The sequence below is a fragment of the Ailuropoda melanoleuca genome, chromosome 8, assembly GCF_002007445.2.
Source record: "Ailuropoda melanoleuca isolate Jingjing chromosome 8, ASM200744v2, whole genome shotgun sequence".
NCBI classification, from domain to species: domain Eukaryota; kingdom Metazoa; phylum Chordata; class Mammalia; order Carnivora; family Ursidae; genus Ailuropoda; species Ailuropoda melanoleuca.
The window spans coordinates 114,802,780-114,829,625 of record NC_048225.1 but is presented as its reverse complement, the minus strand read 5'-3'; the positions used below and the strand labels follow the sequence as shown (position 1 = coordinate 114,829,625).

The window sequence follows — 26,846 nt, the reverse complement described above, 5'->3', positions numbered from 1 at the left end:
TCTGAGAAGACACATCTGAGGCAGTGAATGTGCATTTTCCCTTTTGTGCCTGAACTGAGAGAGATTCACTTCAGAATGGATTCTTTATCATTTAAAAACCATCGATGTCCAGGTGATGTATAGAAATGTTGAAGCACTGTATTGTACACCTGAGACTAATATAACACTGTTAACTAACTAGAATTAAAATAAAAACTTTGAAAAAAATTTTAAAAATTAAGAACCATCAGAGTGCTTGAGTGGCTCAGTTGGTTGAGTGTCCGACTCTTGATCGGCTCAGGTCGTGACCTCAGGGTCATGGGATTGAGCCCTGCATCGGGCTTCATGCTCAGTGCGGAGTCTGCTTGAGATTCATTCCCCGAACCCACCCCCGAGTGTTCGTTCACTCTCTCAAATAAATAAATAAATAAATCTTTAAAAAAATTTAAATAAAAACCCCATCAATGTGATGTGTTCATATCAATAACGGATGGGGGTATACAGTTTTTGAGTCCGAGAAAAATAGCTCCAAGGGCACAAGGAGTCAAGGCTGCCCATCTATACTGAATCCTGGGTCACTCTCAGGAAAAATTTAAAGCCTCTAGAACAAGTTTCCAAAGAGTGTACCAAGAAGTAAGATGTCACTTCTGGAATTTCATATGATTGTTCCTGTAATTGTTTTCCCCAAAGAGGGAAGGATTTGGAGATGGAATGGATAATGGTGATGAGAGAAAAGAGATGCCAAGGAAGATTCCTTTGTTTCTGTCTGTGCAATGAGTCGGACAGTGGTGTCATTCCCTGTGAGAAAAGCAAAGAAGGGATGTGAACTGGTCTGTGTTTATACAACAACAACAAAAAAACCTCTGGAATTCAGATGGATCCTCAGATCTCAGTTGGTGAATTAATTAAGATTGTTATTAATAGACCCATGGCGGTATAGTCTTCTAAAGTCTCCACTATTCCTTGTCTACCTTTTTTCAAAGAGTCAAGCCATGTAATGATCAGTTGGATTCACTCTTACCATTCTGTTTGATCCATGCAGATGCCGTGCTCTTGAATCAGAGTGCCGTCGTCCAGATGGGGGACCAAGGCGTGCAATGCACTTGGCTTCAGCCCTGTGGTTTTTGCTGTGTGTGGTTTTGTTTTCAAGTGTTAGCGTTCTTCACGTGTTAAAGATGGAGCACCTCTTGAACTGACGGTGCGGTCTGTGTCTACACTGTAAAGGCTCACGGTTTCCTGTTAGGTGCTTGTCGCTTTGTGTAATTCTGGGTTAGAAGGGTTAGAAAAACATCGGCAAGATTCCAGTCTGTACTTTCTGTTTGGAACACCAGCTGAGACAGATCAAAACCTAAGAATGAATTCAATCTGTAATGCGTCGGTTGTAGTCCATTACTGGTTTGTTTGAGGCTGATTGCTATTTTGAGAAAGTACTAAAACTGGTAATGACAGACTTAAGCATTGAGGTTTCTCAAAAAGTTAATCCATTCACTTAGTAAATAATGAGCTGTTCTGGGGAACAGCTCTCCTTCTCCTCCTTCCATATTTTTTAATAATGGTGAAAAGTAAGCTGCTCTGAAAACTAACTTTCTTCATGCCAACCTGCCCTATTGGTTTTTTTTTTTCCCCTTTAACTGCAGTCTGCAAAAAAACAAAACAAAACAAAACAAAAAACAGAACTAGGGCTTGGCACACCGGTTTTGATCAGACCAACCATCAGAATCATAATGTCCTAAGTACAAAGCTCACTAATTGAATTTCATTCACCGGACTGAAATATAGCAGCCAAGACAGAGAACACTGTCGGCTGTTTTTTATGAGGTCCAGAGTCTAAAGTCATTTTTAAAATGTGAGTGATGCAATTTCTTGTATCTTTCATTTAAAATGCTACTTGGTAAACAGTGTTTCAGATTAGTGTATTTGTAATTTAAATGAAGACAATACATCAAGCTGAATCTGAAAAGAAAGAAGTTTAGGAAATGATTCATTCCTTTTTTTGTATGAGCTACTGTAGAAAATAATAAATAAATAGGTAAGGAGAGAAGAAAAGGTTTGTGGATTTTAAGAGACAAAACCGAACTATTTCTAAAACAGAGACAGTCCCAACAGCTAAGTCTTTGTTTTCTTCAAGCAGACTAATACATTCTGCCTAATTCATTTTTTATTTTCTCTCGGGGTCTGCTTGCAGATTTGCCTCAACAAAGGAAGCATCATGTTACATCTTTTAAATAATTGATGGCTCTCAGTCCAAGCCAGCTTGAAGGAAATTCTGAAAATAGGTACTGATTGAGCAAATGCCTCCTTCCTCCTCCCCATTCCCTTCTTGAACTGTCCTCAGTCATCTCTTCCCTCCCTCCTTTGCTGCTTTGCCTCCTTCTTGACCCATAGAGGATGATGATATCATTTGGACTTAGGTTTTATCTACCACTTGGTATCCCTCATTTGTTTCATATCATTTTGTATATTTTATTAAAGACGGGGGCACTGTTAATTATAAGCTGACTGATGTAATGAAGAGTTCTTAATTAATCACCAGAAATGTTATGTCATAATCACCACAAGAGATGGTTTGTTGGGACTATAAAAAAACGAGGCTTAGAGCTTGTCCCTCTAAATTCAAAGTATGCTGTCACCAAGGGTCAGGTTGCCCCGGAAGCTGGCTCGGCTGTGGCCTTGCCAACTCCAGCTGTTCTGCAAGTTCAAAGTAAGCTGACCCGTGTTCCTCCCCCCCGTCACCCCACAGAGAAAGGCACCTCCATCTTACTTCACTGTTGAGTCATTAGCGATTGTCTACGGCTTGGAAAAACCATTGCTGCTTTAAGGCAGGTGTGGTTGGTAGGGGCTTGGGCTGGTTCACTGTGAACCTGATTCTGGTCATGACTTTGTAAGTCACTTTGCTTTCCAAGGCCTCCCTTTCCTCCCTGGTGAAATGTGGGCTTCGGAGTGGATCATCTCCATCATCTAGCCAGCACTGGTATTCCTGCATCCTCCGGAGGGGAGGCTGAACCACAAGGAAGTTGTGCTCCATTGGAGAGCATTAATGGTGAATCACGACTTCAGGTGAATCACGACTTCAGGTGAATCACGACTTCAGGTGAATCACGACTCTGTGTTCACTCATAGTTCATCTTCCTCTTTATTCACATTATTTTTCTTTTCTTTTAGTCTGTCACTTCTTCTCTTCTGCTACTTATCCCCTTGCCTTTCCCTTCCTGACTTTCCAACACTACCAGGGTCAGAGTGGGAGGAAAATGATTGGCAATGTGTTAGAGTCAAGAATCTCAGCCTCTTGTTTTTAAAATATCCTGCCTTCACGGAAGAGCTTCCTCTGTCAGAAATTGCATCTGAAGGTAGCCGATATTATTGAATTTGGGAAGACTAGCTATAAAGTGGCAAGTACTGGGAGATCTAAATCTGGAATTCTAAGTTGGAGCTCACTTTAACTGGGGGAAAGCTTTATGTTGTAGCCATCACTGAAAAAGCTGTATCGAAATTGATGGATTATTGTCCACTTTCAAAATGGCATCACAGTCTCTGATCTACTCTCCCTTTCAAGGGACATTTTAAAATACCATGTTGCTTACGTTGTTCCATTTTTCTCTCTTATTATGGCAAGCCTGGTGAGGGGTGGGGAGCTAAAGCCCTCTTTGCCCCAAATCTTCCCAATAACCAGTAGCTTGTTTGAATATCCCATGCCGGCCTGGGAAAATCTTTTCTGATTGCCTCTACTGAAATCTTGAAAAAAAAATCTTCAAATAATCAACCCTATTTAGAGCCACAGAAACAACATATGGCAGGGGAAGGTTGAGGAATTTCTTCTGTGTATCTTCTACTATCTGACTGTACTCTAAAGTTATATTCAGAAGGATTAAAGGGACTATTTGTGTTTTCCCTTTTAAAAACCTACAGCTATCTGTTCATTTTTGAGACTATATTATGCACAGGCTTTTGTATCTGTATGTAAGTAGATTACAGGTAATGCCTCCTGGTAATATGTAGTCCTAAGGTTTGGGAATTCAAAATGTGCTTTTCTCCAAGGATAGCAGGGCTGTTAATAGTTGGGTTCTACTGTAGTGCTACTATGTTTCAGGAACATTCTGTGCTAAGTGGTTTCTCTTTTTATTGGAATATCCGTTCTTAGTACCGTTTTGGAACCCAAAGAACAGATCTTTCTCCTCTGAAGGTAGGGAGGTAATTCCCTGTGAGCTGACTGCAACAACCTAGAGACCGTTGATGGTGGAAGGTGGTGGTGCAAGTCCTATTGCCCTGGAGTCAGTGACTTGGAGTGAAGGGACCCCGGTAATTTAGTTCTCTGGATTTGCTCCAGAAATATCCTCTGGGGGGCGCCTGGGTGGCTCATTTGGGCATCCTACTCATGATTTTGGCTCAGGTCATGATCTCATGGGTCATGAGATCGAGCCCCACGTGTGGGCTCTGGAGCTCTCAGCAGGGAGTCTGCTCCTCTCCCTCTCTTTCTCCCTTACCCTGTGCCCCTCCCTCTGCTTGCATGTGGTCTCTCTCTCTCTCAAAAAATAAAGAAATAGATCTTTTAAAAAATCCTTTTCTGGGATACAGATGCTTCCTCCCCTAACCCCGTGCTATGCAATCATAGTGGGGTAGCACCGTTCACATTGTAATCTATGTGTAGGATGCCCCCTGAAGTTGTGCAATACAAAATCCAGGGGAATGTATCTGGTAGTTTTTAATCCTGGAATTAATTTTTTTTGTCAGTTCAAGTTGTCCAATCTCAATAATTAATTGAATATAAGCAGTTCCTAGTTTACAAAATAGTGTCCTGTATACATTTTAAAACTGGTTGTTTGTAATTCAGAATATTCCCAGACAGAAAAATTACATAAGTAGTGGTGAGTTTCTGGATTCCTCACAGAAGAATTGCTCACTCGTACTGTAACTGAACTTCTAGAAGTCTACAACACTTTTGTCTTCTGTTCTTCACTAGATTACCTGCAGTACTGAATAAGAAATCTTCCACTTGGGTTGATTGTCACCATTTAGAACAGAATTAATCTAGGAAAATGTATATTGCATTTTGTAGTAAGAGGAGATCACTGAGGTAATGGGACTAAATTCCCATACCCTTCCAGTGCCCATCTGTCTTCCCTCACCCAGGACCCCTGAATGGGACAGAACATGAAATAAAGCCTGAGATATATGTGGTAAAGTTGGGAAAGAGTAGGTAAAGAGCTGGATTCTAATTCATCCTTCCCCCCACCTGCCAAGAATTCCCAAATAACAGGATCCCAGTTGCCCACGGGACAATGAGTTCATGTACCTTAGGTCCTAGAAGACTCCACATTTTTTCACGAATTATAGAAGCACTATGCATCCATCTTTTCTCTCCTGGCAGCAATTTCTAAACACCTTGCACATGACTGAAAGGGAGGGAGTTTAGTAACTAAGGTGGTAATTCTTCCTCCCCAAGACTCTGAGAGCAGGATGTCACTGATGGCTGATGTGAGCTGCCTCCTGTGTGTATGGGAGATCCCAAATAGCATGATCCTGAGAGGAATGCCTCTGCTCACACAGAAGCTCTGTGTGTGGGATCAAAAGGAGAACTCATTCCAAAAACTGTTATCATAATGTGAACATTATTTTGAATTTTCATTAATTTCAGTGATGGGCTTTGACAAGTTGTGTATTTTAATTGTTAACTCAAAATCACCGCCATGTCGATCATGACCATTGGCAATTAAACACAGATAGCAACTTCTTGTCTGATGAAATCAGCACCTGAAGGATTTTTTATCCTTCTTTTGAAAGATACACCTCATTTGATTGTGCTGTGTTTTATTGCACTTTCAGATACTGTGTTTTTACAGATTGAAGGTTTCTGGCCACCCTGCATCAAGCAAGTCTATTGGTGTCATTTTTTTCCCAACAGCATTTACCTGATGTCACATTTAGCTAATTATCACAATATTTCATACTTTTTTGTTATTGTGTGTGGTATGGTGATTGGTAATCAGTGATCTTTGATGTTACTATTGTAATTGTTTTGGGGGTCCACGAACTTCACTCACAGAAGACAGTGAACTTAATGGATAAATATTGTGTGTGTTTTGACTGCTCCACCAACTGGCCATTGTCCTTCTCTCTCTCCCCTCTGGCCTCCTCATTCCCTGAGACACAATGTTAAAATTAGGCCAATTAATAAGCCTACAGTGGCCTCTGAGTGTTCAAGTAAAAGTAAGAGTCTCACGTCTCTCACTTTACATCAAAAGCTACAAATGATTAAGCTTAATGAGGAAAGTGTGTCAAAAGCTGAGACAGGCTGGAAGCTAAGCCTCTTAGTCCAAATATTGTCAGCCAAATTGTAATGCAAAGGGAAAGTTCCTAAAGGGAATTAAAGGTGCTACTCCCAGTGAACACAGGAATGCTAAGAAAGTAAGACACACATTGTTGATATGGAGAAGGTTTTAGAGATCTGGGTAGAAGACCAAACCAGCCACGTAATTCTCTGAAGCCAAAGCCCAATCCAGAGCAAGCCCTAACTCTTCAATCCTGTGACGGCTGAGAGAGGTCAGGAGGCTGTAGGAGAAAAGTATGAAGCTAGTGGAGGCTGGTTCATGAGGTTTAAGGAAAGAAGCTGGCCTTGTAACATCAAAGGACAAAGTGAAGCAGCAGGTGCTGATGTGGAAACTGAAGCAAGTGATCCAGAAGGTCTAGCTATGATCATCTGTGAAGGTGGCTACGCTACACAGCAGATTTTTAATGTACATAAAACAGCTTTCTGTTAGAAGAAGATGCCACCTAGGACTTCCATAGCTAGAGAAAAGTCAGTGCCTGGCTTCATAAGTTCAGAAGACAGGCTGGTTCTCTTGTTAGGGGCTCATGCAGCTTGTGATTTGAGGTCGAAACCAGTGCCCATTTACCGTTCTGAAAATCCTAGGGCTCTTAGGAATTATACCTGCCTGTGCTCTATACATGGAACAGGAAAGCCTTGACGACAGCGTATCTTTTTATAACGGTTTACTGAATGGTTTACGTGCACGGTTGTGACCTACTGCTCAGGAAAAAAGATTCCCTTCACAATATGGGTGCTTATTGACAATGTGCCTGGTCACCCAAGAGTTCTGATGGAGATGAACAAGGTTAATGTTGTTTTCATGCCTGCAAACACAACATCCATTCTGCAGCTCATGGATCAAGGAGTAATTGTGACTTTCAACTCTTATAATTTAACAAATACATTTTATGGGGTGTCTGGGTGGCTCAGTCAATTAAGCATCTGATCTTGATTTTGACTCAGGTCATGATCTCAGGGTCATGAGATTGAGCCCTGCATGGGATTCCACACTGAGAGTGGAGCCTGCTTAGGATTCTTTCTCTCCCTCTCTCTCTGCCCCTACTGGTGCCCCCACCCCCCCACCCCACCCCCGCTCAGGCTCTCTCTCTCTCTTTCTCTCTCTTAAAAAAAGAAAAGAAATACATTTTATAAGGCTACAGCTGCCATAAATAATGATTCTTCTGATTGTTTTAGCAAAATAAATTGAAACCTTTGGAAAGGATTCACCATTCTAGATGCCATTAAGAACATTTGTAATTCATGAGAAAAGGTCAAGATATCACCATTAACAAGTGTTTGGAAGAAGTTGATTCCAGCTCTCATGGATGACTTTGAGGAGTTCAAATCTTCAATGGAAGAAGTACCTGCAGATATGGTAGATGTAGCAAGAGAACCAGAATTAGAAGGGGAGCCTGCTGATGTGACGGAATTGTCTAACCTCATGAAAAAACTGTAACCGATGTGGAGTTGATTCTTGTGTCTGAGCGAAGAAGGTGGTTTCTTGAGATGGAATCTACTCTTGGTGAAAATGCTGAAGATACTGTGAAGATTTGAAATGACAACAAAGGATTCACAATATTACATAAGCTTAGTTGATAAAGCAGAGGCAGGGTGTGGGAGGATTGACTCCAATTTTGAAAGAAGTTCTACTGAGAGTAAAATGTGATCAAAGAACATCACGTGCCACAGAGAGATCATTCGTGAAAGGAAGAGTCAGTTGATTCGGCAAACTTCATTGGCTTATTTTAAGCAATTGTCTCAGCCACCCCAGCCTTCAGCCACCACCACCCTGACCGGTCGGCAGCCATCAACACTGAGGCAAGACCCTCTACCACAAAGAAATTACGATGATGGTTAGCATTTTTTAGCAATAAGATATTTTTATAAAAGGGTATGTACTTTGTTTTTTAGACATAATGCTATTGCACACTTAATAGACTACATATAGTGTAAACATAACTTTTATATGCACGGGGAAATTGAAACATTCCTTTGACTTGTTTCCTTGCGATTCTTGCTCATTGCCGTGGTCTGAAACCCACCTTCAGTATCTCCAAGGTATATCTGTACCTCTTGAGTTATAAGCTTTCTTTTAAAAAAAAGTAGCAACCTAAATTAGTTCCCCTCAGACGTCTTACCCTGTAGTGTCCATTGGGTGGGTTCTCTCCTAATGTTTCCTTAGACTTACACAAATTACAACTTTTTAACAGACCTCCTGTGTTCACAGTCCCAGGAAATAAATAGGGTTGAATTCCTACGTTCGAGTCATCTTGTCTTCTTTCTCGCTTATTGAATGTACTGGAGACATCTTCCTATTTTTATTTGCAGAGCACCTTTCTTTCCTGATTCTAGAGTCTTATCCGTTTCCTGTCTCCACTGGAAAACTTCTTGGTCTCTCGGCTTAGTAGATCTTCAGCTCTCACTGTCTGCAAGAATTTATTTACTAATTATCCCTTTGTCTTCCAGTAATCAAGTCATTCCTCTTCAATATGAAAGCAAATGATCAGAGTCTGAGTCCAGTTGCTTTTCTGTAGTCTGGGGGTATTAAGGAGCACTTGGAATTGAAACCTCAACTTGCTTAATTGTCAAGCATTTTACTTTTAACTTCAGAAAGAAAAGGGCAAAAGCTGTGGGTGTGAAGGGTGTCTTCAGTGCATGTGATTTAGAGCCCCTCTGAGAACCTGCTCATGATGATTCAGGCGTCTCTTTGAAGTGTTCACTCCCCAAAGGCTACAGCAATCACATTCATACCTCAAGAGACGTGAGAGAAAATGGCCTGGTGCCGCCTGATGTATGAGCTTCCTCATCTTTCACTTGATAAACCACACTGGAGTGTGTACTGAAGAAATTGTTAGAGGCCTTTCAGTTTTCCATTGCTCACAACCTTCTCTTCTTCTCCCTTCCCTGGGCTGCAAGCCCACAGCGAACTCCCCCGGATGTCCAAGGGGTCACGTGGTTGCTCTGAGGCGTTGTCTTTTAGAAGGTAAAGATGGGAGAGATGTTTCGTTAAGTCATGTGGAATCGCCATGTTTGTCCGTCAAGATTGGTAGAAGGTGGATAGTTTCATGAGGCTCCGCCTAACGATTTCTCCTGATAAACATTCAACCTCAAACAGAAATGCATTTTGAGTGGCATGTTTGGCTAAAACCCACTGTGGAGTTTTTTAAAACAGAAGCTTCACGTTTTTCCAGTCAGGAAACTCTTGTGTTTCTCTGCCTGCTCTCTTTTATCTTTTCTGAGGATCAGAGAAATAACAGACCGACCCCTCATATTTGGAGAAGTTCATATATTTTGAGTCTGATGTGAAATAAGTAGACAATCCATTGGTCCCTGTGATAGAATTTTTTTTCCTGCAAGTTATAAATGGGAATTATCACGGAAACGGCTTTGAAACCTTAACCAGAGCATAGACACTATAAATAAGAGAGGAGCCGAAGATTAATAAATCTGATAAGACTGAGAAAGAAGAAAACTAAGATAAGAAAGGAGGACTGTACCTTAGCTGGAGCATTAAGATGGCTCTGAGTATATATATAGGAAAATCAAAGACTTGTTAAAGGCAGGGCGCGCGAAGCCATAGCTATTAATGTGTGCTTAACTCTATTGCCTGGGAGATTTTATTAAATGCAGCGGCCAAGGAAATTGACCTCACTTTTTTTTTTTTCCTTTTTTGGGTTGGATCCTTGCTCACGTCACATAAATGAATAGAGCTGACAATTTACTGGCTCATCAATGAAACAATATTAAATTATGAAGATGTAAGGAAAAAATCCTACGCTAACATTGTTGCAGTTTGAAAGGTAAGCTGTCCCCTACAAGAGTAGGAGATATTAATATTCATTTCGAAACCTATGTAACATAATGCCAGGTGGTGCACCTTATAGGGTTAAGTGGCCTCTTGATGGCTTTGATTGACTGTGGTCCTGGCACGTATCTCATTAGTAACACACATGAAGAGGCTCCCATGTTTCTCTCATTTGTTTTTCAAAATGCAAAAATGTCATTTTTCATGCTTTTAGGGTGTTTTATTTTATGGGATATTCTGACAAATTGGACTTTACTGAGTGTGTGCTGCGGTGATTGTGCGGTTCCTTTTGAAAGGAACCGGTTTTTATTGATGTACTATTTTGATGGTCAAACCTGGCTATCAGGGTCAGACAGTTTCTTAATTCTGGTTTTGGGGGATGTACCAGAAGCAAAATACAGTATTTTTCTTTATGTCTTGTCCTGTGCTTACAAAAGGAAGCCTTCTCTTCCTAATTCTGTCTTCTGTGAACTTACTGAAAGTACATGGTATGCCGCCTAGTACCAATTCTCTGCCTAGTACTTTCCCAGTATACCTAGATTTTAAGGCCTTTTCAGTTGGTATTTGAAGGAAAATCATCCTCCTGTTCTTGGGTACCATCAGTTACTCAATGGTCGGCCAGACCCAGGTCCATCTCTTGCATCTATGAGCCCCATCATAACGACCGTCCCACAGCATCAGAATGTGGGGGGGTTCTTTTTGTGGAAACAGTCCCTGCTTCCATCTGACTCTCAAATGGGTTCTCAACTCGGGAAAGGTGACATACTTTCGCCCTAAATGGTCAGCTCTTCCGAGGTAATATCAGTGATTTCTTTGTTACCCCCGGTGCAGGCTACAGAGGCTGGCACAAAGTGGGTGCGCGGGAAATCCGTGCGCCCTTGCTGCCAGTGATGCGTCTCCATGCTGCTCGGACCAAACCCTCTGCCGCAAGTCAGATTTTCTGAGCAGCATTCGGCAGACTTTTGCTTCAATGTGGAAAATGGCACTTTAGAAGTCGAATTACCTTTTTCATGGCACCCAAGTTGCTTAATTTGCAAATTGAGAATAATTTAGGCAATGGGAGAGTATGTTTCCATGTGTGAAGTGGATTGAAATGATTTTGGTGTTCTCTCTGCTCCTTCAGCTCAAACTATCATAAAAAGGAGTTCTGGCCAAAAATCATTCAGTTATATGATTCCGGGATATCATCTGTTGTTTTGTGTGACATCAGTTTAGTTTTAATTAGTGGTGATGCTTAAATCTGGGCTGCTTATAAACTGCAGTTATGCCCTGCTTTAAGGAACTGGAATGGGCTTCAAACTCATGCTTACGGTGCCTTCGCATGAAGGGACAGTTATTTGCACTCTAAAAATACCTTGGCTTTATAAAATAATTTATCACAAGATTCCTTTAAATAACCAACTCTCTTAGAGCATTCAAAATATGATTTGATTTGAAAAATCAATGTCTACTCACTCAACTTTTCAAGAACACATCTGCTTTGTAATTGACGCAGGTGAAGGGAGAAAAACCAAGCGACAAGGAATGAAGGTCTTAAGTGAGCTGAATAGGAATTAATTTTCATTTAGAAAAGAATTTACCTTTCTAGAGTTTCCCAGGGAAAACACCTTCACCTTTATCACCTCCAAAGTACATAAGGAAAAAAAAAAGAAGAAGAGCAGGCCAATTTGAGTTTGGAGAAGATAAATCTATTTCTTTGGTGGGTCGCATTCTGCATTATGCATGTGCGTAAAAGTGAGGTTTGCTTTGATCCTGACTATTAAAAGTTTATTTTTAAACTCAGACTGGGCAGGAATCCAGCGATGCTCTTTCCCCCTGCAGCACATCCTGGTTTCAGGTCCTCAGCCTGGCGGAATGCAACTAAGCAGCAGGAAGTAGTTGAAAAGTGTGGAGCCTTGATGAGTGTTGAGGGTTTTTTTTTTTCCCCCTTCTTCCCCTCCATTTTTGAAATTCAAATTGAATGCAATTTTCAGCTCATTTGAGCCAGAATATACTGTTGCTGGGCTTCAGTGGTTCTTAAATTCAAACTCATAGGAGAAAACAGATATCATCTGTCACAGAGGGAGGGAGAGAGAACACTCCCCACATTTTATTCATGGGAGGCAGAGCTCTAGTAACTAATTCAAACCTTTCTGACTAATCGACTAATCATTCACCAGCAAACTTATCAACTAATCAATGAAACCTTTAAGACACTCATCTTCGGAAGCCGGGAGCAATTTCCCCCTCCCTTAAAAAAAAAGTCATTGTTCAAGTCTATTTTTGTATTGTTGGGATTTTAATACCTTTTTTGCAAACGGAGACAGAATATCATGGCAATCTTTTTCCTGCCCTTCCTGACAATTTTATTGTTTCCATCTTTAATGTCTTTGTCAATGCTCTTTCTTTATGACTAAGGGTTAGCAGAAAGCTTACTGCTGGCTAAGTGAGGCCAAAAATTGTGAGTTTTTTCTTCACTGAAGAGACTGCCTGAAAATTAGTCTTCTTTCTTGGGGCAAATATAAATACCAATTAAAAGAGGAAGACCCACTCATACAGCCCTTGAGTTTGCAAGTGTGTCTTATCTTCAGGGTGGTTGCCTCAGCAAGGCCTGAGAGTGCCTCTTGGGAAACTTCTGCCACTGGATATGTGCCCAGGGAATGCAAATGATTTGAACAAATGATAATCTGAAATCCCTACTCTAATTTCAGAAAGGATGTGATGTTGCAATTCTGGTCCTGAAATATAGGTTTTATGCCTTACCGCTGCTGGTGTTTATCTTTGTTTTAATGCCATCCAAAATTTCCATGAGAACATGAAGTCCATTAGCCTTCTCTCTTTCGCTCTTTTTTTTTTTTTTTGTCGAGGTCTATGAGAGACAATTATGATGTTAATTCAGAGTAAGCAGGAGAAAAACAATTTGCTCCCTAAATATTATCTCTAATGAAATTAGCTCCTACCCATCACATCTGGAGTCTAAAAATGCTTTGCCGTGAGTATATGACCAAGCCATATATATTTATACTTACGTGTGTCTACATGTCCCCAAGGTGTCCAAGAATGTGACAGCAGGAATTTCTAAACAGTCATTTTCACATTAATAAAGGCATCAGCGACTTGATCCTCTGAGTGGTAATGTGCTTGTGCATTCGGCCCCTGGTTAAAAACATTTATTTCACTGCCTTTTTCAAAAAGAATACCCTAATTTGTTAACCTATTTTCTCACTCTTATACCTTAAAACTGTGTTGTTGTTTCTTTGACTTCAGTATAAGAAGCCAAAAACCTACCTTGACAAGGAATCTGCCTTTTTAGCTAATTACTAAGTTAGTTAATAGAATTTTAACTTTTCTACTAAAATGTCGGGTCGCTTCAACAGGCAAGTAATTACTGAGTGTTCACTATGTGCTGACATTCATTGTGCTGAGATTTGTAACATACAAAATAGTGGCTTTCTAAACCCAAGTGAGGTAGACGTGGGAGATGTTGTATCAGCCTCAATTAGGCAGGAGAAGGTGAAGCTTGAGAAGGCCCCAGGTTCTCAAATGATTCTCCCATAGGCAGCCCCTCTCCTTTTCCTCAGGCAGCAACCACTGGTCTGAAACAAGTATGATCTAGCTCAGAGACGGGAAAAAGGATGATATACAAATAATCCATGAAAAGGATAAGAAATACGCATACTTAGGTGCTAAGTGTATCCTATTCCTCCAAAAATGCTGACATCACCGGGACGGTGGAGGCAGTTGGGGGCTGCAATCCTGCATTGTAAAGGGGGTAGGCCAGAGGGTCAGCAGAAGGAAGCAAGGAGAGCCCGTTCAGGAGGGAGGAAAGGCTGGACTGGAAGGGAGACTGTTTGAGGTGGGGGCTCAGAGGTGTGCTGGAACTTAATCACACTCTGAGGGCCAGTTGTTAAATTTCTAGAAATTCAGTGAGCCAGCTTTTATGACATAGGATTAAAAATTAAATGACATAAACTTACGATAAATCCATTCTATTAAAAACAAGAAGTAGTGAATACTGAAAACTTATCACTTCTTAATTATTTCCACTCATGCCTTGCCATCAATCCCCTACGCTCTTGAGGCGTGTCTATCACGTCTGGGGGGTAAAAGTCTGTGCTGCTCTCATGCGCTGCCCGTCTCCTCGCACCGTGGTGCCATGTTGGTAGCTTGACATCAGCTGTGCTAAGAGTATTCCCCAGAAATTGGCAAGTGCTTAAAAATTCGGGACTTTTTTCCTTTGAGAGCCGATTATAAAAGACAAACCAGACAAACACAGGGAGTAGGGGCGGGAGCAGGACTGAGGACCTGGAAGGAGTGAGAGGACAGATGCCAGAGGGCCAGGTTACACCAGGACCATGGTTTTCTCTTACTGAAGAGCAGGGCATTATGTTAGGTACATGGTTCCTGGTGATTTAGAAATCATCGGGAGCCGTTGGCTATTTTTAACGCATTTTATTGTTATTCTAGTTCATGTTTCCGATAGAAAACTTGAAAGCAGAATAATAGCTTACACTTCTAGAATTCTTGGTATGTGCCCCACACTTTTTAAGGGCTTCAAATATAATAAATCATTTAATCCTGAAAGTAGCCCCATCAAATGGTTGCTATTATCCCATTTTATTTTACTTCTTTCAGATTTTATTTATTTGAGAGAGAGTGAGCAAGTGAGAGAGAGCTTGAGCAGGGGAAGAGGGAGAAGCAGGCTCTCCACTGAACAGGGAGCCTGACACAGGGCTCGATCCCAAGGGCCCTGGGATCATGACCTGAGCCGAAGGCAGAGGCTTAACTGACTGAGCCACCCAGGAGCCCCAACTATTATCCCATTTTAAAATGGGAAGACTGGGTACAGGGAAGTGCAGAAGTCCAGCCAAGTAAAGGAGTATGATTCGAATGCAGGCAGTCCACCTAGGAACTCACTCTGCTCTGCTGCTGTTCCATGTAGACATGACATCCAGCGAGGACCCATCACCTGGAGCATTTCTGAGAAACTGAACTACAAGCAGGATCATTTAGGAGAGAGAAGGGCATTCCTTCCATTGTAGACAATTAAAATTGGGGGTGTGGAGAATGATAAGCCTCCCCTAGCAAATCAGCTTAGAGAAAGAGTCCAAGCCCAAAATAGAGAGACCCCCTGCGCGTGGATGTGAGAAAATATTCATCATCACATGGATTAAGCAGAGAAAGAAGAGCTTTCGGGAAAAAGCGTTAGGGAGGAAAACAAGAAAAAGAATCCGTGATAGAGAGAATGAGCAATTGGAAAGGGAAGAGAAATATGGGAGGGCATGACGTACAGTGTCATGAAGATAAGGTGGGAAGAGTTTGGGGAAGGAATTGCTAATCAACAAAACCAAGGGCTTCTGCGAGGTTTTATAACCATACAATTTCTCATCCCAATTGATCACTTTGGGAGTGAAGGGGGTGCTATTAATAATTTGGCCAGGAAACAAACATAACAAGGCAACACTGATGTGTGGTCACACTAGGTTTGCAAATGGATGAAATGGATAGATTTCTAAGAATTCATGATCATCTGGAAACTATTTCACTTTGACCAACATTGGCTGAGCATCTACCGTGAGGAATGCAAAGTGCTAAAGATAAAGATACATATGGCAAAGTTAAAAAAATATTTTGTTGGGGGGAAAACAGAGAAAATTGGTGGATGAAGCATAATCTTCCTTTGCCACGCACTCCCAGAAGTAGTCACTATTCACAGTGTATTAATAGCTTTTTCTGCATATTCCAATGGTTATAAAGAGATCTATCTAACTAGTTTTGTTTCCAGTTAACACAATGCAACATGCCACATTTCAGCCTGCAATTTGCTTGTTAAACATGTGTATATATCTTTTCAGGTGAGTAAATATTTAGTGTCCTCGTAAGTGGACATATCGTATTTGCCTATTCTCTTCTTGATGGATATTTTGCCCCTTTTTGGTACTATTTCAGTAATGCTATGCACTTTTTTAATTCTTGTGTTCGCATTTACATAGGAGAGATATCTAGAGTAGAATTGCTGAGCCAGGGTAATTTTACAATAACTGTCAGTGGATAGTTTAAAAATTATATAAAACAGCACTTCCACCAACCTACTACTGCTACCCATTTCCTAGTTAGCCATGATGATATCAGACTCAAATTTTTGGCCAATTTATTATTGGGAAGTGATACATTACAGTTATTTTAATTTGTGTTTAAAATTTATTAATGAAGCTGAATATCTTAGTTTTTATTGGTTGGTTGTATCTTTTTTAGTGAATTTGCATTTTCTTATTCTCCTACCAGTTTTTCTGTTGAAATAGGGATCATTTTCCTTATCTGTTGAAACTTCTTGCACACGAAGAACATTAACCCTTTTTCTCTTCAATGTTACAAAAATCTTTCCCCATTTTTTTTTTTTTACCTTTTCATTTTGCTTTCGATTATCATCAAGGAGAAGTGGTTGAATATTTTTTTGTTTTATTTTTTGTGGATTCACATTTTTCTGTCTTGCTTAGTCTGATCCTTCTTCCTCAAAAGAAAGAAAAACATTATTAATTTTATTCTAAATCTTTTACGTATTTTTCCACATAATACTTAATCCTCATAGCTCATAGACTAGTTGTGAAGATGACTGCAAAGTGGGTATTTCCATTTCATTTGGTTAGGCTCTCACTAAGGGGTATCCCCAGAGCCGTGAGAACCCCAAGGAGGGCACTTGGATCAGTGGGGTGGAGAGGAAAGAGGGGCACAGCTGGGCTTCCTGACAGGTTGACGTCTGAGCTGAACCTTTAAGGCTGAGATAGCAGGGGTATGTAGGGTTCCCAGCTGAGGGAAATGGCAAGGTAAGGAGACTTGGACATTTTGGGATGTCAGTATATTTTACAGGACAGGGAAAGAAGGGCCATGTGGTTTTGTGGGGGTGGGTCAAGGGAAAGCGTTTTTAATATCAGGGGAGAGCTATTTATCTGAATTTTTCAAAATTTTCACAAAGAGTAGGTATTACTTTATGGCCAGAAAAAGTAATTTTAATCTGAAGAAGATGAAACCTCTGAGCGTAGGATTAAAGAAGCTAAATCATATGTAACACCTCGACCTACAAGATTAGGGATGGGACAGGAGGGACAGGGACCCATGTTTGAGGATTGGGAGGAATGTGCATGCCATCTCTAATATCCACGTGCCTGGCTCCAGTTACTCTGGGGCCAGATGGAGCAGGTGCCTGCTAACTGAACTTGGCCTTCAGCCTTTCAACTTTCAAGCCTCACTCTGGGCCACTCCAGAGTAATATCCCATTATCTATAATGAGGTCCTTTCTGACTAACTTGGCAGTGAAATTTCCACAACCTTATCTCATCACACACTTCTAGTTTTCACACACCGTCGTGCTCTTCTGCTGTTCACTGAGAAAGCACAGAGCCACTATGGGACCTTGTGTGTGTAACCTTCATCCTCACACTTGCAGTTCCTTGTCTCTGGGACCCCTCCACAAATCTTTGTCAGGCCTACTGGCATCCCACTTTTCCTTCAAGACCAACTTACACATCATCTCTTTTCTGCAGCCTTCCCTGACCTCTTCAGTGAGAAGAAACCTAGGTGCTGAAGTATGCCCTGGCACCACTTAAGACTTATGCTAAGGCGGGGCGCCTGGGTGGCACAGTGGTTAAGCGTCTGCCTTTGGCTCAGGGCATGATCCCGGCGTTGTGGGATCGAGCCCCAACGTCAGGCTCCTCCTCTATGAGCCTGCTTCTTCCTCTCCCACTCCCCCTGCTCGTGTTCCCTCTCTCGCTGGCTGTCTCTATCTCTGTCGAATAAATAAATAAAATCTTTAAAAAAAAAAAAAGACTTATGCTAAGGCAACAAAGTGTAATAGTGTATTTTATAATGATAAACAGTGATATATGTTATAGTGACATATATAGTGATGTATAATATATATTCTAGTTATGTGTTCATCCTAAAATGACCAAGTATATAGTGATCATGTTCCTAACTAGGTTGAAATTTCTAGAAGGGCAAGAACCGTGTTCTACTTCTTGGCCATATTCCACTTTAGTACAGAGAAGTCCCATCCTCCCTAAAAAAGGCTGGAAGACAACGCCCATTTGTAGAAACAGACCCATGGATAGCAAAGGCAAGAGAAGGTGAGGGATGAGGGTATGCACAAAATGAATCGAATACAGAGTCATTTCCTTAAAATAAGGGGATAGGAGTTTGAGAAGAGCATAACTCTAAAGAAACCTCTGAAGGAAGTGAGCCTGGGAGAGCACCGGGCACGAATAAGTGGATCACCTTGTACTCATGGCAGAGGGCCCAGATGAAGTTAGACAGAGTGAATTAGAAATGGCCTACATTCACGTGGTCCTCAGCATTTGGTGGCCAAAGAGCAATATGGATGCAGAAGAGACCTGAGAAGATGTGAATCAGAAAGAGTAAGAAGAGAGATTAAAAGTGGCAGGAGAAGAAGAAGGATATTTGTGAAGAGGGAGAAGTGAGTCAGAGAAAAAGGTTCTTCAGAGGGGATGTGAGTCAGCGAGGAAGATTACATAATCAACTTGGCAGAATGTCTGTGAAGTGAGGACAGCGGTGAGGACGTCAATCCTGGACGTAGACAGGAGAGAGATCCAGGGAAGCCATGAGGGGCCTAACAATTGGGGTGAGGTAAGAGCGACACAGTGTGGGTGGGGGTGAGGGGTGTTCTGGGGTGGGGGGAATCAGACAGTTTCTGTGAGGACATAGGGATGATGGTGGCCTAACAAGCAAGACAGTTGTGCTTGGAAAGGGATCACACTTAGCATCTTTACAGTTGAATGGCGTCCTACACCAGGAAGAGACTGGGGAGGTCTGGTTCAGTATTCTCATCTGGCATTTAGGGAAAGAGTCTTACGTGTTTCATGTCACCTCTGGGCAGGCCTCATCGCAAGCCTCTCTGCTCTCCCTCTACTCCAACCAAGCCAAGCTGCTTTACATCCCCCACGCCTGGCTGTTTTTTTTCTCATTCACACCTGCATTTCACGGTCTGGAATATTCTTCTATACACTCTTTGTTATTTGCCTAACTCCTATTCAAATTCCACGTCTCTGCTCCAAAAGCATTTATTGAAAGCATCCCCTCCTTGGGAAGGATTACATGTTCCCAGACATTTTGTCTGTTTCTTAACTTATATGGGACATATAGTTGCTTCTTGACTGTTGCTTTCTAGATTGGAAATTCTTTTTTATTTTTTAATATATTTTTTACTTATTTTTTAATATTTGTTTGTTTGTTTATTTATTTATTTAGTGAGGCTGTGTGAGCAAGTGGGTGGGGAGGGGCAGAGGGAGAGGGAAGTAGAGAGAATCTTAAGCCCGGAGCTTGAGGTAGTGCTGGGTCTCACAACCCTGAGATCACGACCTGAGGTGACACCAAGAGTTGCATGCTTAACCGACTGAGCCACCCAGGTGCCCCCTGAAAATTCTGTTTGGTCCCGTCTTCGATTACTNTGTCTGTTTCTTAACTTATATGGGACATATAGTTGCTTCTTGACTGTTGCTTTCTAGATTGGAAATTCTTTTTTATTTTTTAATATATTTTTTACTTATTTTTTAATATTTGTTTGTTTGTTTATTTATTTATTTAGTGAGGCTGTGTGAGCAAGTGGGTGGGGAGGGGCAGAGGGAGAGGGAAGTAGAGAGAATCTTAAGCCCGGAGCGTGAGGTAGTGCTGGGTCTCACAACCCTGAGATCACGACCTGAGGTGACACCAAGAGTTGCATGCTTAACCGACTGAGCCACCCAAAATTCTGTTTGGTCCCATCTTCGATTACTGTACTGGTCACAGAGTGGCTGCCTGGGAAATATCTCTTGAGGGAAGGAAGGAAGGAGAGGGTAGAAAGGAAAGAAAATAGGTAAATTTTTAAAGTTTCACCCCCATTTGTTGACAGAGCCTGCCATGCTTTTTCTGAAACTAAGTACAGTCCGGCTTGATTTAGGTGTGTCTTGAGCACTCACATACAGATCTGGGTGATTGGGTTTTTCCCTAGTAGTTTAACTAAGTGGCATTAAGTACATACACGTTGTTTTGCAGTCATGCATCCTCACCACCANTTCTGAAACTAAGTACAGTCCGGCTTGATTTAGGTGTGTCTTGAGCACTCACATACAGATCTGGGTGATTGGATTTTTCCCTAGTAGTTTAACCATTGCTAAGTGGCATTAAGTACATACACGTTGTTTTGCAGTCATGCATCCTCACCACCACCCGTCTCCAGAACTTTTTCATCATCTCAAACAGAAACTCTGTACCTATTAAACAATGATTCCTCACTCCCTGCTCCCTCCAGCCTCTAGCATCCACCATGCTACTTTCTGACTCTGTGAAATTTGATTACTCAAGGTACCTCATAAGTGGAACCATACAATATGTGTCCTTTGAGTCTGGCTTATTCATTAGGTAGAATGTGTTCAAAGTCCATGTTGTAGCATATATCAGAATCTTACCCCTTTCTCAAGGTGCATAATAGTCCATTGTATGTATATATCACATCTTGTTTTTCCATTCATTAATCGATGGATATGCAGGGGGGCTGTTTTGATAGGAGACCAGTATTTTAAGTCCTAGATACAAAATCTGTCATGCAATCTAGTGCCTGGGGCTGGTCAGTGGCACCAAGGCTGGTAGATTCAAGCAGCAAAGAAAGAGTAGGTTGAGGAATCATCCATGTGCATGGCAAAGTCAACAAAAATGTCCAAGCAGATGGAGACTAGACAGGAGGGAGAGGAAATGCTTCCACTGGGACATGGCAGCCCTGAGGGGAAGAGGGTGATGAAGATGCATGCCATGAATTTCACATGGTAGTAAATCTTGAGAAGTAGTTGGAGAGAGATTCATTTTTCTCCTTCCCTTGTTATCAAAATGGCGGAGGGGGATGAATGAGAAGGGGCAGAACAAAATGAGACATCTGCTAGGAGAAGGAGGGGAGAGCTGGATGAAGATGAAGGGATATTTGGCTCCACAGGGCACTAGGGAGCCAGTGAAGTGTCAATTCAAAGCTGTTCTACAATTTTCATGTAGGAAGAGCCCTCAGTGCTATGAGATCAATGACTATCTATTCTATAGTTCATTACAGTCCAAAGAAAGAGATTCCACAGCTACTGTGAGACACCACATGGGGATGTTCAAAACTTTCTTTTCTTCAGCTAGACTAGTTTGGGCCCTTTTCTTCTCCTTGACTTTTCAGTAGTTGGGAGATAATTATTCATACTCATTCCATCAAAATCCCTTACATGCCTGAGTTCTTTCTCGGTTAAAGATTGGAACTGGATTAAACTCTTTTCCCTTAATGACTTCTCAGTTACGGTTTTCCTAAGCCTTTAATGCCCTTTGAATTGTCTGCCCTAGGTTCTTTCGGGTTAAAGAATAGTCAGATTTTGCCGCATCCTGTTTGAAGCTAGTGTTCTCCTTAATGATCCGGGAACTCCATTTTCGTCAAGCCATTGTCCAGTGTGGCGCTGGCCTTGCTGCAGAGAGAAAGAGTGCCATTATTTTTCTGCAAGCAGCTTGATGAGAGGGGCTCATTAGGGGCCCTGCCCGTCAAGCTCAGCCTCTCAGCCTAGACAGAGCCAGTCACTCTCCAAGAGACCACTGGCCCTGAGATTATGTTACCTTCTTTTTGGAGGTGTTATTTTTTTTTTCTTTCTACTTCAGAAGTCCCACTCGTTGGCCCCTTTCAAGTTGCCTCTGATCTTTAACTGCTGCTCCTCGGCCCCTTGAATCCGTCCTTGGGGAGGCGTTCATTGGTCACTTTGCAGAGTCCCCTCAGGCCAAGAAAGCCTCCCTCACTTTGTTCCTACTTAACCCTTGCCCTTCGTGGTGGTGAGGGGCCATCTCCACCGCCTCCCTTGTAGTCTGTTATTGTTTGCAGGTGATAAGCAGGTGGCTTCTAAGCAAAAAGGAACATTGCCCCAGGCTCCACTCTCCCATAGGCTCTTGCCATTTTGCTACAAAAGAGAAAAATCGAGACTTTGAACAGTGTATATACACTATTCATGTCCTTAGAAAGAGAGGAATGTCTATAAAATTTCAGGAACAGTATTAGATTTTATTCCGTTATCAGAGGGCAGAACTATTGGGTTATGGCGCGGATTGCTTTTGGAATTAAAAAGAAGCAGTTGCCATAGCTAGGCGTCTGGTCTTTTAGTAAAAGCTTATTTGAGAATTTCTCTCTAGACACTAATCCCCCAACAAGTTGTATTCCAGTGAGACAGAGTGTCCATGAGATAGTGTAATGGGGGCTGTGGTGAGCTATTCTTGCAGGGGGAGCGGCTTGGTGACAGCGGCTGCATTCAGCATTCTGCCTGCTCTCTGCTACTCATTGGACCAGATGAAAGCTCCCTTCTCTACCTCCGTCCTCCAGCCTTTTTGTCACCTACCCTGCTACCTTCAGATCCCCCAGGGGAAATATTATATGCTTCTTTCAACATCTTGAGCTACTGTCCCTGGCATTAAGTGAAACATTATACTTTTTTTTTTTTTGGATCTCTGAACTATTGCCGTGAGCATGGTGTCCGGCTCAGCTCCTCTGCAAACCCCCTCCCCTACCCAGGAGCCAGTTCATTCACCTGAGTGTTAAATTGCTAGTTTCTCTCCTCTTACTTTTAGTTGGAAAATAAAATTAAAAGCCCATCAGAATTTCCTCTCCTCCCCCTCCCGTGCCGATAAGCATTACCAAACCGGATTCAAGGGGTGCAGGAACCACGTGAACAGATGTGGAATAATTCTTTTCCATGGGTGTTCTCAGTTTGCCTGAGTGGGAAGCTGGTTGTGTCCAAGTAGCTGGGTGTGTAGCACAACAGGCCAGGAAACAGTTGCTTAGGTCCTTTCACTCTGGATTTAATTCTTGACTCCTTGATGAAGGGGCAGTGTGTCCCTCGGAGCACCTGGCCAGTGTCATTGGTTTTGGTGTTGCCCAGAGGCACCCAGAGCTGCAGAAGCAGAGTCCCCAGGCCAGGAGCCTGGCACTCTGTATTTTAACAAGTGCCCGAGGTGCCCCTCCCGGTCTGACGATGCTGGGAAACACCCTTTCTTTCATTCCTGGCTTTTGCTCGCAGAGGTGTACCGGACCCCGGGGTTGCCTGAGAGGGTGTGGAGTTGTTTGTGTGGCCTTGTTCTCTTGCTTGGCTCGGAATCTCTTGTCCCAAGGAGATCATGAACATTGAACAGCAGACCCATTTTAAACACACCAGGAAAAGAGGAGGCCTGCTTAAAACAAAACAAAACAAAACAAAACAAAACAAAACAAAACAAAACAACAAAACACAATTGAAACAAAACAAAAATCCGAAAACAAAAACTGAGGGGTGTGTTCTCTTTTATTTGAGAATAACCTCGGGAGGTATAAAGTGGAATAGTCCTCAGGGCTACTGCTGCTGTCTTGCTGGTCTCAACATGTTTTATATGACAACAGTAATAAAGGCTGTTTTGCCTTCCTGTTTAAATCACAAAACCAAGTGGATTCTTTGTTTCCCTGCATGAGAACTGCATGTGGTTCCTATTCCCTGATAAGGTGGCTCAGAAAAGTGACCTGTTGCGATGACCTGGAAATCTCCTCAAGTATAATCCTCTAGATAGCAGTAGATGATAGAGAAGAAAATCAGGAAGCTTTGACATGTGCTGGGGAGAGCTGCTGGATGTAAATAAACATAAGGAAAACAGTGCACTTTTATTATCTATTGAATAAGGCAGACCGGGGACCGAGGGACAATTGAAAACAGTATCTTGGGTACATAATTGAGTTTCACATTTTCTCACCTTACCCCATGTCGCTCTGCTGTTTGCCCAAGTCACATCTCTGCCCTGCCATCAATAAACCCAGGCTGGGGCTACAAACTGTATCAACAACAAAAAAGCCATGACATGAGCCTTCCATGTATTTGCCGCCCTCTTTGGATTGCCATGGCAACAATAGTTTTAATTATGGAGAGCCAAAATGATAACTTGTATATCAGATGTGGCTCACTTTTCCCTGTGGACAAAACTCTGAGTTGAGAGCAGCTTTGCATGTGGATTTTCCTTCTAGGCTGGATTTTATTATCTGCTCTAACAGACGGCTCTTCTGCTCATGGAATGAACCAGAGGAAGCCGAAGTCCTGGCTGAAGGGGCTGCTGGACAGAGGCCCTGGTGGAGACAAGCTGGGACCTTTACGTCTCAGAGGCAGCCTGATGCCCTCATCCCTTGTGAATTTCGGAACCAAGCAAGCTGTGGCTCTCAAGGGCTGCTTTTGGCCTCCCCTGTTGACCAGTGGAAAACCACACGTTAGGACAGAGACTTGAATGAAGTACCATCTGGTAATCATCCTTGACAACATTCAGGATTGTGCTGGGGGTGCTGACAAATAATTCCATTGCAGTAACAGTCATGAGAATACAGCAATCATGGCAGCTCTCCAATCACAGCTGTGGAGGGAAAAGACAGGAGAGAGCACATCTTCCTATGCACGGACCCCGCCCCCCCCACCTTTGTTTCTGGATCTGCTTGCCCATTCTTTGAAATTCTCCTCCAGCTTGGAGAGGTACCACACCGTATCTAAATATTTCTGGGCTTCCTCATTCTGAAAGCTCTTGCAAAGCTAAGTAATCTTCCCCTTAGGTAAACATAAATCATTGTCTACCTTCTTTGCTCCTTGAGTAGACCTTTTGATACATTCATTAATTATGGCTGCTGCCTGGTGGCACAGTGATGGCTGAGTCACCCCTGTGAGCATCTTTCCTGGAACGCCCCCATTTCTGACACTGAGCCCTAAAATCCCATTCGGTGTTAAAGAGGCCATTCTTTGAGATAGATAGCTGGATGGTAGCGAGGAAAAGACATGCCTGCAAAAGGCAGCGAGCGGTGTGGTCTCAGGAGTGAGGGTAGGAGAGGGAGGACACAGAGGACGTTGATGGAATGATGTTGTCCTGAAACATGCTGCAGCTGTTTCTAATCTCTGGCAACCCCGGAATAAGACCTCGATCCTCTGCTCAGTAGATTTGCAACCTCCATCAATAGGCCGGTTCGTCACAATCCCAGCTTTGGAAGGCCAGAATGTCCATGCAGAACTGTTTAGAAATAGGCACCATGGTTCTGGTTTCTAATCCTTTACCACATTATTAAAAAAAAAAAAAGAAAAGAAAAAAAAGGTCCCGATTTTTGGTAAATCTTGTTTAACTAATGACACAGTCTCTGTTTTGCTTCCACATTCAGGAAGCTTTGCGGCTATGATTTTGATTTTGGAGTTTAGGCATGTTAATTAAGCCTTTGTTTGAAAGCAGAGGGGTTCTGTTTCTTGTTTGTTAGTTTAATAAGATTTTGTGTTAAGAATGGCACTGAGAATCTGTCAGCATTAGCTTGGCTGCATATGTGTAGCTCAGTGCTTTGAGACTCTTGAAATGTCTGTTTTTAGGACATCAGCAGGGGGCTAATGAAAAGGCTTTGTTGATTTTAACGAATTGCAAGCCACTGTAGCCAAAATAAATATAATCTGCTTTTTGGATTAGTTGTCACAGATGATTTTACCTACTAACTGTGATTAAGGAACCCGAGTGGACCAGAAACATAGCAGCTCTCCAGTGACTCCTGCTAAAATAGCAATAAACAGAAGTAAATAAAGACTTAGGGCATTAGTTATCTTTAATAAACAGTGACATCAAATATACTGCGAGCAGGCGTGAAGAGGTGGGAGTGGGGGTTTAGGGAAGATGGGGTGTCAAATACCTGCAAGGCACCCCATTGTTTAAAAAAACAACAGAACAACTAGAATGCTCGCTGGTAATGTTCATCTGTTGTAGTTGTAGCTCATTAGGAAGCGGTTAGAAACCCAGAGCCATCTCCTGGTTGCCCAGCCCTCTCTCCAACACCAATCCCAGTCGTTGTCATTCTGCTCTCTTCTTCCCGCGGACTCTGGGACCAAAGTTGAAATCCTGCAACTATAGGATTAGAGTATGAAAATCAAGGACATGTTAATTACTTGTGTAATTACTCACCTTCTTGCTGCAGGAATGCTGCCCAGGTAGTGAACAGGAGACTAGCACTGTATCCATCCCTGTATTTTTCTACCCTGATGAAAACAACAACTTACTCCACTGGGCAAATGTGATTCTCAGATTTTCCCCGGAAAGTCAGATTGTGTTTTCCCTCATTGCTGCTTGACCCAAAGAAGAGGCTGTGGCCGAAACCTCTCAGGTGGAGTGTGTGAGTGCCAGCCGAAAGAGGCTTTTGTTAGGCAGAAACATCATAGTCCTTTCTTCTGATTTTTAATCCTTTTCTAAAAATGTTTTTCTTTAAATTCAATTAGCCAACATATAGTACATCTTTAGTTTCAGATGTAGTATTCAGTAGTTCATCAGTTTCGTATAACACCCAGTGCTCATCACATCATGTGCCCTCCCTAATGCCCATCACCCCGTTACCCCGTCCCCCTACCCGCCTCCCCTCCAGCAACCCTGTTTGTTTCCTAGAGTTAGGAGTCTCTCATGGTTTTTCTCCCTCTCTGTTGACTTCCCTTTCAGTTTTCCCTCCCTTCCCCTATGATTCTCTGTGCTCTTTCTTAAATTCCACATATGAGTGAAACTGTATGATAATTATCTTTCTCTGATGGACTTATTTCATTCAGCAAAATACCTTCCAGTTCCATCCACGTCGATGTAAATGGTAAATATTCATCTGTTCTGATGGCTGAGTGATATTCCATTGCCTCTATATACCACATCTTTATCCATTCATCTGTGGATGGATATCTCGGCTCTTTCCACAGTTGGCTATTGTGGACATTGCTGCCATGAACA

At 42.2% G+C, this 26,846-nt stretch overlaps 1 protein-coding gene across 1 annotated transcript in view; it reads left to right on the top strand.

Moving 5' to 3' along the window:
• ESRRG (estrogen related receptor gamma) overlaps positions 1-26,846 on the top strand; it is a 578,927-nt gene that overhangs the window by 140,060 nt on the left and 412,021 nt on the right. Inside the window, exon 3 of the mRNA XM_019806161.2 lies at positions 9,992-10,083. The gene's annotated coding sequence lies outside the window, so the exon portion shown is untranslated. The remainder of the gene's footprint in view (positions 1-9,991; positions 10,084-26,846) is intronic.